We start from the raw sequence: 12,295 nt of genomic DNA on the forward strand, positions 1-12,295 counted from the left end.
TGTGATTAAGCAGGGCCTTGGTAAAAATTTGTTAGTTGAAACTTGGAAGGTAGTGAATCCATCAGCAAAGGTGGAAAATGCTATGAGGTAGGGAGAGATGTAAACAGTGCTACAAAGAAAGAATTTGCACTTATAAAGCGCCTTTCACAACCTTAGGACTTCCCAAAATGCTTTACAGTCAATGAAGTACTTTTGAAGTGTAGTCACTGTTATTATGAAGGGAAACGAAACAGCCAAATTGCATATAGCAAGTTCCCACAAACATCAATGAGATAATGATCAGGTAATCTGTTTTAGTGATGTTCATAGTATCACAGTTTGTTGCAGCACAGAAAGAGGCCATTCGGCCCATCGAGCCTGTGCTGGCTCTTTGAAACAGCTATCCAATTAGTCCCACCCTCCTGCTCTTTCCCCATAGCCCTGTAATTTTTTTCCCTTCATGTGTTTATCCAATTACCTTTTGAAAGTTACTATTGAATCTGCTTCCACCTCCCTTTCAGGTAGTGCATTCCAGATCAAAACAACTCTCTGCCTAAAAAAATATTTCCTCATGTTGCCTCTGGTTCTTTTGCCAATCACCTTAAATGTGTGTCCCCTGGTTACTGACCCTTCTGCCATTGGAAACAGTTTCTCCTTATTTAATCTATTAAAACCGTTCATAATTTGGAACATGTCTATCAAATCTCCTCTTAACCTTCTCTGCTCTAAGGAGAACAACCCAGCTTCTCCAGCCTCTCCACATAATTGAAGTCCCTCATCTCTGGTACCATTCTAGTAAATCTCTCTGCCCCCTTGACATCCTTCCTAAAGGGTGGTGCCCAGAATTGAACACAACACTCCAGCTGAGGCCTAACCAGTGTTTTATAAAGGTTTAGTATAACTTCCTTGCTTTTGTACTCTGTGCCACTATTAATAATACCCTGGATCCCATATGCTTTTTAACAGCCTTCTCAACTTGTCCTACTACCTTCAAAGATTTGTGTACATACACCCCCAGGTCTCTCTGTTCTTTATCCTGTATCCCCTTTAAAATTGTACCATTTAGTTTATATTGCCTCTCCTCATTCTTCCATACCAAAGATGCATCATTTCACACTTCTCTTCATCTGTCTGCCTATTTCACCAGTATGTCTATGTCCTATGTTGGTGAGGGATAAATATTGACCAGGACAGAACTTCAAATAGTGCTGTGGTATCTTTTACATCTACCTGAGAAGCAGATGGGTCCTCAGTTTACCATCTCTTCTGAAAGACAGCACCTCTGACATTGCAGTACCATACCAGGGTGTCAGCCTAGATTTTGTGCTGAAGTGGGAATTGAACCCACAACCTTCTAACTGAGAGGCAAGAGGTGTTCCTACTGAGCCACAGCTGACACTTGAATGTTGTAAAAGAATCAAGAGATATCAAAAAATGAAATGAGCAAACCCTGAAAAAGAGTAAGAGTTCATTTTCCAAAAAATTGGAGTCAGAATTGAGTGGTTTATAATCAAAGTATTCAAAACAAAATTGAATAATTAAAAACATTAATGACTATGGAGGGATATGACATTGTACTTATAACGGAGATGTGGCTTAAATTTGGACAGGACTAGGGACTTAATGGGGTAAATTGTAACCCCCAAGAACGGGTGGGTTGTGGGTTGATGGGCAGTGAAAATGCTAAGTTTTCGGAGCGGGACCGCATCCCGGCTCCAACACGCCTACTGCTGGGTTTAACCCAGACAGGTTTGTCTGTGTGTGGAGAGCAGACACAAGGAAGTCCCTCCCCCACTTAAAGCCGACGGGCCGATACTTAAAAGGGCAATGTACCTCATTGAGATACTTGAGGTACTTAATAGTTTGTGTATTGGAATAATAAAACAAATTTAACCTTGCCTGTTCGGGTTTTCCATTGCCTCCGAATCACGTCAGGTGAAAGCAGGCGGGAAGGGCTGGAAGCATGAGGTGAGTGCCTTTATTGCACTGCTTGTGGGCCCAGAGGAGCAGGAGTGCTTCATCCAGGCCCAATAGGCTCATCTGGCCGACAGGACCCCCGCGATCGGCCAGCCACCCCCCCCCCCCCCAGATGGTGGAACGCCCCCCCCAATCCCTGATGCTTGCTGTCCACCCCCCCCCCCCCCACCGATCCACGATGGTGGCTGACCCCCACCCCGACCCATTATTGGAACTGACCTACCGATGTTGGCCCCCTCCCACTCTGATTTTTTCCAAGCCCGATGATCTCTCTCTCCCTCCTGCTCCCCTCCCTGACATGCAGCTCCTTTCACTGCTGGGCACAAAACCCGGAAGTGCCATCGATAGGCCTCGTCGATCATGACCCGCCTCATCAATCGTGACCCGCCCACTTACCTTCCGGGTTTCGCACCCACATATCTTCCGCCCCCTGCTCCCTTCCTGGCTGGAAGTTAAAATTTACCCCTATATTCCTGGTTAACACATTTTCAGGAGAGGAGGAGAAGTGGGGTGTGGTGCCAGTGTCAGTCAACAATTCTACGACATAGCTAGTATATAAGGATGTCCTTAGGGGTTGCACTAAGACTGAATCCATATGGAGAGAGTTAAAAATGGGAAAGAAATGGTAGAATTCTTGGTGTGCATTACAAGTAACCAAACAGTTGAGATGAGATAGAGGTGGAGATCTGCAGACAATTCAGAGAGATAGGCAAGAACAAGAAGATGATAAGATTGGGTGATTTTAACTATTTTAAAGTAGATTGAATCTGCAGGGGCAGGGCATGGCGTAAGTGAGGCAGCTCTGCTGCCCAAAGATCTTAATTTTTTGCAAGGTTTCAATTTTAAATTTGTGATAATTACTAGCCACCTATGATTTGCGATACTAAATTCGGAATAGTGTTATACCACCTTTATCTTACACATCCTAGGGCACTGCTATGATGGCCCCACTTCCACCAGGAACAAGTCCTGCCATGCCACTGGAGACAATAGAGGCAGAACACAAGCAATCACGAACATATAAAAAAAGAGCGATAAGAAATGACAGACTGGTCAATCCAGCTTGGCCCATCCAGACATGGTGCAGCCTATATACACGATCTATCCACCCCCTGTCAAAGAAAATCTCCTGTAAGAGCAAAAAAAAAGCCTTAGGCCAATTCAGGAAGATTTAGGAAAAAACTCTAGGAAATTCTTCCCTGACTCTATGAGAATATGTTAATCACTGCGAGCTCCGTCCATCTTCTATAACTTGAGACATCTTCTACTCGCTGGAACTCATTCAGTTCTCTTTTGAAGGCCTGTGGTGGATCCATACATTCTGACAATCCGTTCCAGAGGTTGAGGACTTTGTGAAAAGAAATACTTCCTGGCATTTAACCTAACTCTGTTTTCTTATTTTGCACTGATGCCCCAGTTGTTCCCTCTCCATCTAATTCAAATAATCCATCCATCCGAACAGAATCTATTCCCTTCATCATTTTAAAGTCCTCAATCACATCCTCCTGAAATATATATTTCTCTAGTAAAAGAGTCCCAGTTCCCTGAGCCCATCCTGATAACCAAGCGCCATAAGACTTAGCAACATTCAGGTGGCCCTCCTTTGGTCCTTCTACAGGCCTCAATATTCCCCACCAAGTGAGGGAACCAAAATTTGGCACAGTACTCATGATGAGCCCAAACCGACGTCTTTTCAAGGGTGAGTACTGTATTTCTGGTTTTGTATTTCACTGTATTAGCTACACATCCTAACACACTAAGGTCGATTTTGGGCCCTACCCGCCAGGCGGAAAGCAGGCGTATGGGCAGTTAAAAATGAAAGGGTTACTTGTAACTCAACCCTTCCAGAAGTTACCGATTTTAACCTTCTAAAGCAGGCGGGGGCCTCATGAATTTATGCAAATCGGGGACCTATTATGTCAAAAGGACCCGGATTGAATTCTAACTGCAGCCTGAGTGGGGAAGCTGTTGCGGCTTTCCATCCAGGCCAAAGCAGATCTGTAGCTGGTCTGCAGAGAGAGGAGACCCCCCCTCCCTGCACCCCCCCACCCCTGCCAAGGTAAAGAAAAAACTTTCCTTGATGGGGCCAGGAGGAGCAAAAGTGTAAAAGGTACTAATTCCCACGCACACTTTTGTGTCATCAACAAACTTAAGGATTGTACTACAGATGCCTTCATCCAAACCACTGATAATGATGGTGAAAAGCAATGGTCCTAATACAGATCCCTGTGGGACTCCATTAGTGACCGAGCCCCACACAGAGCAGCTACCATTAATAATCACCCTCTGTCTACATGAATATAGCCAATTCACAATCCAGCTTTAAATTTGACCACCAACCCCACAGAACTCAACCTTGCTTAACAGCCTTACGTGCACCACTTTATCGAAGGTTTTCTGACTGATGATGTCATACTGCCAGTGATGTCTGCACGGAAGGAAGTGGAAGCAAAAAGTGCTCACTTCTACTTCTGGCAGAAATTTCAATGGAGAAAAAAGGAGAGGGGACCTGGTATAACCGGGACTCTCCCCAAATTCTGCCCTTCCTGTCCAGATTATAGGAACTCAGCACCCTTAAAATGTAAGATCTTCAAAGTTAACTTCTTTATTTAAGAATATCACTGTTAAAATAATCTGTCAGGCAGGGTGATCGAGACTAAAACATTAGGTACGCTATAATAAGAGAGAGATAAGGAGGTCTGTTTTTGTAACACTCTGGTGTTGTGAATGTGGTGGTCTATTTTATAATGCTCTGGAGATGTTTGTTTCTTTACATTGATGCAATTGCTGTGGATGTGGCAGTCTGCTTGATGACGGTGTGAGTAGCACTTGGAACCTTGACACAATGTATTGGAATACCAATATGCGGCACTACAGTGTGGGTGGGTGCAAGTCTGATCTTGCCACTCTAGTGGGTTGTCAATCTCTATTGCTCTGTGCAAAGAAATCTGGTAGGATCGAGGCATTGCCCTGGGAGGGTGGGAGGGTAAATCCTGTGGGTTGTCTGCTGCAGGGTGCTCTTCCTGTGAGCTGTCAAAATATAAAAAGGATATAATTTGTTTGAGAAGTTATTTTAAATAGAAATAACATACTGACGTACTAAACACATTTCTGATTACATTTACCAAATCATTATAGTGCTTTATCAAAGTTATTTATTAGCTGATATACTTAAAAAAGGGGTCAATTTTAACCCCAAATGGGATTCGGGCGGGTGGGGTGCGAAACGCACTTGCTGGCTTACATTTCAACTCCAGGGTATTTTAATACCCGGGCCTCATTTTAATGATGTCGATCCACTTCCTGCCTGGAATGTAGAGTGGCTGCTGGCAAGGAAAGAGCTGGCTTGCAGATAAGTGGTGCAGAGGGGGGTTTCGGGAAGGTCTCATAGGAGGTAAGGGAGGAAGTTCAGGCAGGGGAGGCAGCAATTTTCCTTAGGAGCTCTGAGGTGCAATCCTGGTCCTCATGGCCCCACAAAAGAAATTTTTTCACCTACCTGGTGGGCCTTTTCATCCTTCCCACCTGCTTCAGGAAAGGTGCATCGTCTGACCCGCTCAGACCACAGTTAAAAGGCAATCCGGGTCCGTATGACATAGTAGGGCCCCGATTTGCATAAATTCATGCTTTAGGCAGGTGCCTCATCCGCCTGCAGAACCCTGGAAGTTAAAAATGGAAATAGCGGGAAAGGGTCAAGTTCCGAGCAGATAAATACTATGCTCATTTTTTAACTGCCCACCCACCCAGTTTCCACCAGGCAAGTAGGGTTAAAATTGAGTTGCAACATACCGTACGGCAGAAGGCAGAGGCCTTGTTACTGCAGATTGTGTTATGAAGGTGAAGGACCTTTCTGTCATCAACCTCAATGATCAGTTTTACAGCAGTTGCTCTCTACTATCCAGCATACCGAGAATAGACAAACCAATCATGATGTGTGGGACCATAGAGATGGTTTATTTATTTAACCTAATATCCTTCCCCTTTTGCCTCCCTGGGTTGTGGACCATTCCACGGCAGAGAGGGCGGACAGAGATGATGTAACTCAACACACAGCCAACTGCCACTCACAGCATTATCAAACATGCTGCCACATTAGCAGGTAACCTATTCCCACACCTCTGCTGTTATCGTTGCTGAGAGGACCTGAAGCTCCATGGAGAGTCTAGGTGACTTGTGCTCAGATTTTTCTTTTCTCCCTTTGTGGTCTCTGCATGGCACTTGGCCTGACAGCATGACTGAGACCGGAACTCACTGTATGACAAAATAAACCTTCATCCTACCACGTTGTGGTATGGAAAGTTAGTACTGTAGTGCACTGTGTCTCCGTATTAATGTGCTACAAAACCATGCACTTACAGCTGGATTTATTCATAAACAAGATTTTCCTTCTTTCCAATTAACACTTGATGTGATCACAAAAGCTTGAGGAAAATAATAGTCATTGAATGATCATTTTAATAAAAGTATCATGTTTACTGTAATATAACACTGTTGAAAAGAAGTTTTGTCAACATTTAACGCCTTGCACACATTTTATATCCATTGTATTAGTAATGGGTTTTTATGAAGACATAAATATTCAGAATGAGAGTGGCACATACACAAAGATTAAAAAAACAGACTTACTATGTGCAAAGATTTTGCTACACAGATTTTTTAAAAACATATTCAAAATGTTCAGCTGTAACAAAGTGGGTGAGCAGCACAATCATAGGTTAGTATGACACTTAACACAATCAAAGTTTATTATCCAAAGCCAATCATTTGTGTCGACTAATTGCCTCCCTTCAGAAGTTTAGAGGATGGTTTTTTTCTGAAATGAAAAAGGGGGCGGGAGAACCTTAATCACAAATATGCAAATACAGACAAAATATCCTGTTCAATCACAGTCAGCAGCTTTAACTTGTTCTGCATGCTTCTTGCTGCACATCAGACCCACAAGCAGATATTGTTCACACATGGAAAACCATAGGATAAAATAAGGGTCGCTGATTGAGAGGATGGACTAATGGGAAGTGTTCTCTTTTATCGGCCATTTAACCGTGAGTGGTTTCTGTGATATTTCCTTTTGTTTCTGCTCTAAATATTTGAAGTATTTGAAAAGTTTATTTTTTTGTTGTCACTCTAAATGCAGCTGGAATGTAATGTTTTGGCAGACACTGTAAACCCGTTCTGATTATTTAAATGTGGAATGCTGAGAAAAAAGGTGTTTTTCTTGGCTTTTGCCTCTAAATGTAGTAGCTGTGTCAGAAGAAGGATTATGGTCTACAGTGACTGGATCATAGCACTGATATTAATTGAATACAACAGTACCTCATGTGCCAAAACAGATACAGAATGACTGACATTTAAGTTTGATCAGGGTTGTTATATTTCAATGTGCGGTATATAGCATGAATAGTTAAAAAATGTTGGGTATGTTTTTAGGAATTAAGATAGCCAGCATCTTAAAAAATATCAAGTCAGAATGTGCCCTAGAATTGTAATCTGTATTTTTGCCCCTTTTAATATTTGATGTCATGCACATGCACATATTGGCCACAAACCAACTCAGTATTGTGTGTGCCTCTGTAATACAATACAAACCATCCTTATTTTAATATATAGTTCTGTAAAATTTATTGAGCAAAGGGAAATCATTGTCATTGGCTACTAATTTTAAATTCTTCCGTAAGTGACACATAATTACATAGAATCACATAGATATAATAACATAGAAATGGGCCTTTTGGCCCAACCAGTCCTTGTTGGTGTTTATCCTCCATAAGGGCAGTCATTCTAATCTCATGTGCGTGCCCTGCTCCCATATCCCTTTATCTTCCTTTTCTTCAACTAGCTGTCTAACCTATTCTTAAGTGTTGACATGGTCTTTGCTTCAATCACTAACTGCAGTAGTAGGTAAGCCACTTAAAAGGAATTTTATTTGCCCAAATAAATACAAATGGGGGTCCAAACTACATACTGTCACACACATACTGGCTGAGAAACATGTCAAGGCTATATATCTTGTAGTTTTCTACAGTGTCGCCTCCTGTCTGCATGTACCTGGGGTCCAGATCCAGTCAGTTCAGCAAAGCTTCCAAAGACCAAACTACATAACCCCACCCCCCCAACAAGCAGAAATTGGTCTGCAGTTTTAAATTATTGTTTATCTTAACAAGCACCGTCTCAAGAATGTCAGGTAACTTAATTTACAAAGAAAGTTGAACACCAGTTAATAAATATAAACTAACACCACCAATCACTGCCTTATTTTTAAAGAAAATTAAAATGTTACTCGTTTAAGCAGACTCTAGGTACATTTATTTCTCTAGCATTTCCAAAATATATAAGTACTGAGCTGCATCTGCATACAACCATTCATAAACCTACTTGTAAAAAGGTTATTTCAAAAATAAAGTTATTTTAAATGGTCCCTGTTATTGCAACAGCCACTTGTCCTGAAAACTAGCCATATGTGGAAAGATTCCTATCAAAACTAACCATGCTGTTTGCTTAAATGACTTTAAAAAAGAGCTGGATGAATATCAGGTTAAGAATAATGAAGCCTGTAAAGATAAGTGTAGATAGATGACCAACAATCTATGGATCACTTTGATTTCAGTCTTGCTGGGATTATTGAAATGCCATCTGGACATTGTAACTGGCCAGCAATGAATAATGTAGATTACAATGTTAGACTGACATCTTGGAGCCTTTGCTTGATTAACTTTGCGAATCAAGGAGAAATTTGAAAGACTCTTATCTTCTTGTATGCTTTACCTTCACTTCCATCAGGTGTTTAAAGGAGTACTTTCCTGAGGCTCTGCTGCTGGTTGGAACCTTGCTAGACACCAGCACAGGCCAGAGATAGCACTCTAACACCATAGTCCCAATTCTCTGACCTATGCTTGCTGTTAGTGAGGTATCGTATCAGTGGTAGAGCCTTGCAAAATTATTCCCTTAGTGTTGATGATAGTGTAGATTGCAAATGGTCTGTAGGAAGTAATGGGCTTGATAGGACAATGTCTACTTCTTATTCCATAATTTTTAATGTTCTTACATATTTACTCTCTCCCCTCCCTCTTCTCTTTTTCCCTCTTGCTCTCTCTCTCCTAGCACTCTTTTCAAGTTGGCTGTTCCATTTCTTGTTTGAATTAGTCTGCACTGCTGTAGAAACTCCATGATCTCACTTTCTGCTCTGATCAGTAGATCACAGCAGTCACCTGCAGATCACTAAATTTATCAACATGTATTTTTAAAATGATGAGATATGTCCCCAGAAATTTGATTTATGAGAGATGATAGAAAATATTAAATTATATTCTGTGCTGATAACTTCCCAGGGAGGGAGTATGTCAAAAGTAAAAGCATTAATTTAAAATTCTGTTTTAAAATTGTTATTTTTAATCTACATTTGTATGAAAAGAAATATACATGGGAAGCTGTAGATTGCTTTACTTATTCCCCTTGTGAAGTGACATGTATAACTCATGAGTACGATCTTCCTCACTCATGGAATGAGCTGAGAATTCTATATTTTCCACTCCATATGCTTTCTTTAATAAATGTACATAGGCTATCAACTATCCTGATGAATTTCCTACATATCTCCTATTTAGTTACCATGGAAGCATTATTAGGTCTGCTAGGAAAGCTTGGAGCTATGTGTACAGTTTATGAAAATAAAAAAAAGTTCTTCAAACATTACTGTTTGCTCTGCTACCTCTTTATTATTTAAATGAGTCATGCGCTTTTTGCATATTGATCTTTCGTGGTTCCTCAGAAACTCTATTTGTGATTAATTAGTGCATTGAAGCAGTTGTTATCACTCAGAGTCAGAACGTTGCTGTAAAACACACTGTATCTGAATTACTTCAGTAACTGCCACAACAAAGAACTTTTAACTTTGTCGAGTATATCACGATGCCAGAATACACAGATTGCCACAGTGAAGGTGCAGCCATGTGCTTGACCATGTCAACCTACCTCTGCATGACTCAAAGTTACACTTTGGATGCCTACACTAGTTAAGAAAAATTGCACAGCCAGTGTAAAGCAAAATTTTCCACAAGATTAGTATTTTCCTTGCAGTAAACAATTATGTAGAAAAGGAAGGAAAAAGGAACTGTGTAGGATATTCATGAAAACACAAATGCTTTAAGTTTTCATTAACAGCACTTAACCTGCCTTTGCCAAGTCCAGAATTCATTTATCTTTATCCCTGGCAGTCAGACCATCTGGGTCTCATTTGGTTTGGCTCATTTCCCAACGTTTTAGCTTAGCTGTTAACTTAACAATCTGAATTTTAGTCTGACAAGAGGAAGCAAACCCTCCTATAACAGAGCCTATCAAGCTGCACAGTTAGTATATTTATTAACTTCTAACAGATTTTACTTAGACAGTTCTCACTGATCTGGGAAGTAGTTCCGTCATCATCAGTTCCAGTGCAGACTTGAATATCACATGGGACTCCCATACATTTGTATCAGTGCAAGCTGTTCAGAATGAGCACCCAAGCTAAATACATCACACATGGGTGGCAGACAAGAGAGAAAAAATAGAACTTTCTTTCTCCTGAAAATGCTTGTGTCTTACACGTGTACATCCACTGCCAATAAGCAATGAGATGTAGCAGTAGGCAGGATGATCTTCTTTCAAATCTATATACCAAGTGTACTATGCAGTTCAAGGTTTGAATACTCCAAGAGCAATGGCAATTACTTAATAATGTGGGTTCCTTTCAGCCAGGCTCGAGCCCTATTGCAGTACTTGAGCACATAGTCCAGGCTGACACTGCAGTGCGGTACTGAGGCAGTGCTAATTGTTGAAGGTGCCATCTATTGGATGAAATGTTAAATCGAGGCTCTGTATGCCTGTTCAGGGGACGTTAAAGATCCCACGCACTTTTTCCTGCCAACATTCATTGCCAACCAATACCATCTTGGTCATTTATCTTATTGCTGTTTGTGGGATCTCGCTGTATGCAAACTGGCTGCTGCATTTGCCTACATAACAACAGTGACTGCATTTCAAAATTAATCCATTGGCTTTGGGACATCCTGAAGACATGAAAGGATGTTTTATGAATGCATGCTGTTCATTTTTGACTGTGGTAGAATTTGAGACTACTTGGCACTACAATTGCTTGGAGTTCAACCTTATGAAGTAGCTGTATGAATCCAAGTGGGTAAAAAGAGTTACACTGCTATTGAATGCAGGGATGCCTAGATAGAAGGCAGTGGAAAAGCTATTGCAGTTTCGGAAGAGAATGTGAATCGACTGACTAGATTTCCACATAAATTTGAGGGTTTTTCGATCATTTTGGAGAAGATTTGGGGGTGAATTTTTTGTTCACCACTCCTGGCAAAAAGCTTCACATGCTGGGAGCACATATCATGATTTTGAGTCTGTTATTTTTGCTTGCACACATTTCAGCTTACAATTTAGCGCTCCCAGCACAGAACTTCGCACAATGGGTACACATCAGGAATTCAGATCACACAATTTTAAAATTAATGGACAGAAAATTATGCGGGCTGCAAATCAGATACATTGGTTGGCCTCTGCATCTGAATTCCTGATATGCGTTTCTGTCACATGAAACTCGGCCGTAGAAGGGCTAAATTGTAAAAGTTGCCTCTTTGTGTCTTAACCTTATTAAGGCCCAAAGATGTCAAAAAAAATTTAAATGAATTCCTGCTGCCAATTTCTGGCTTTTGCACTTTTTCTCTACAAAACCTATTTTGAATGGCGCAAGGGCAACTGCATGTATGATGGCGCTCTTAAAGAAGAGCAGATGTTGGAATATTTTTGTTGCAATGTTTATAGTGCCTTTTTAGTACTGATTTAATTAGAGATTTGTCAATATATCTAAAAATTTTTATTAATATGAATTTGTCAAATTATTTTCCAGGGGACAAATTTTATTCATCACAATAATTTTGGTTTTAAATATCAACCATTTTTTATTACCTGCTAAGTCACTGGAAAGCACACTGTATGTGAATCATTAACAGGACTTCAGTCGCACAGGAGCAGGTGACAAAAAAGATACTTAAAAATGAGGTCTTCCACTACCAATTTTCATGGGAGCTCAGGGAGTAACACGGGCCGAATTCTCTCCCCCTGCAGGGACAAGTCAAGTGGAGCGCAGCCAAAGTGTGCTTGATCTGACCTGACCTGAAACCACTTGTATTTCTAGGTTTAAGTCAACTGCATAGGCCCAACATTCCTCTGGTGTAGACCTGCCCCTACGTAGGGGATTGCAAATGGAGAGGCCTGCAAGAGTTCTAATGGCTTCTGGCTGTTGTCCAAAAATAGCAGCCAAAAGACTCTGGGGGTTAAATTGGACCGTGTAGCG

General features: G+C 41.1%; 1 protein-coding gene across 2 annotated transcripts in view; it reads left to right on the top strand.

Annotated features, from left to right (window-relative positions):
- stard13b (StAR related lipid transfer domain containing 13b) overlaps positions 1-12,295 on the top strand; it is a 398,947-nt gene that overhangs the window by 781 nt on the left and 385,871 nt on the right. Inside the window, exon 1 of one of the 2 annotated variants that reach the window (XM_067985948.1) lies at positions 6,944-6,995. The exons of the other annotated variant lie outside the window; for it this stretch is intronic. The gene's annotated coding sequence lies outside the window, so the exon portion shown is untranslated. Of the gene's footprint in view, positions 1-6,943; positions 6,996-12,295 lie in introns of those variants that run through there. 2 annotated transcript variants of the gene reach the window in all.

Source organism: Heptranchias perlo, chromosome 6, assembly GCF_035084215.1.
Source record: "Heptranchias perlo isolate sHepPer1 chromosome 6, sHepPer1.hap1, whole genome shotgun sequence".
NCBI lineage: Eukaryota > Metazoa > Chordata > Chondrichthyes > Hexanchiformes > Hexanchidae > Heptranchias > Heptranchias perlo.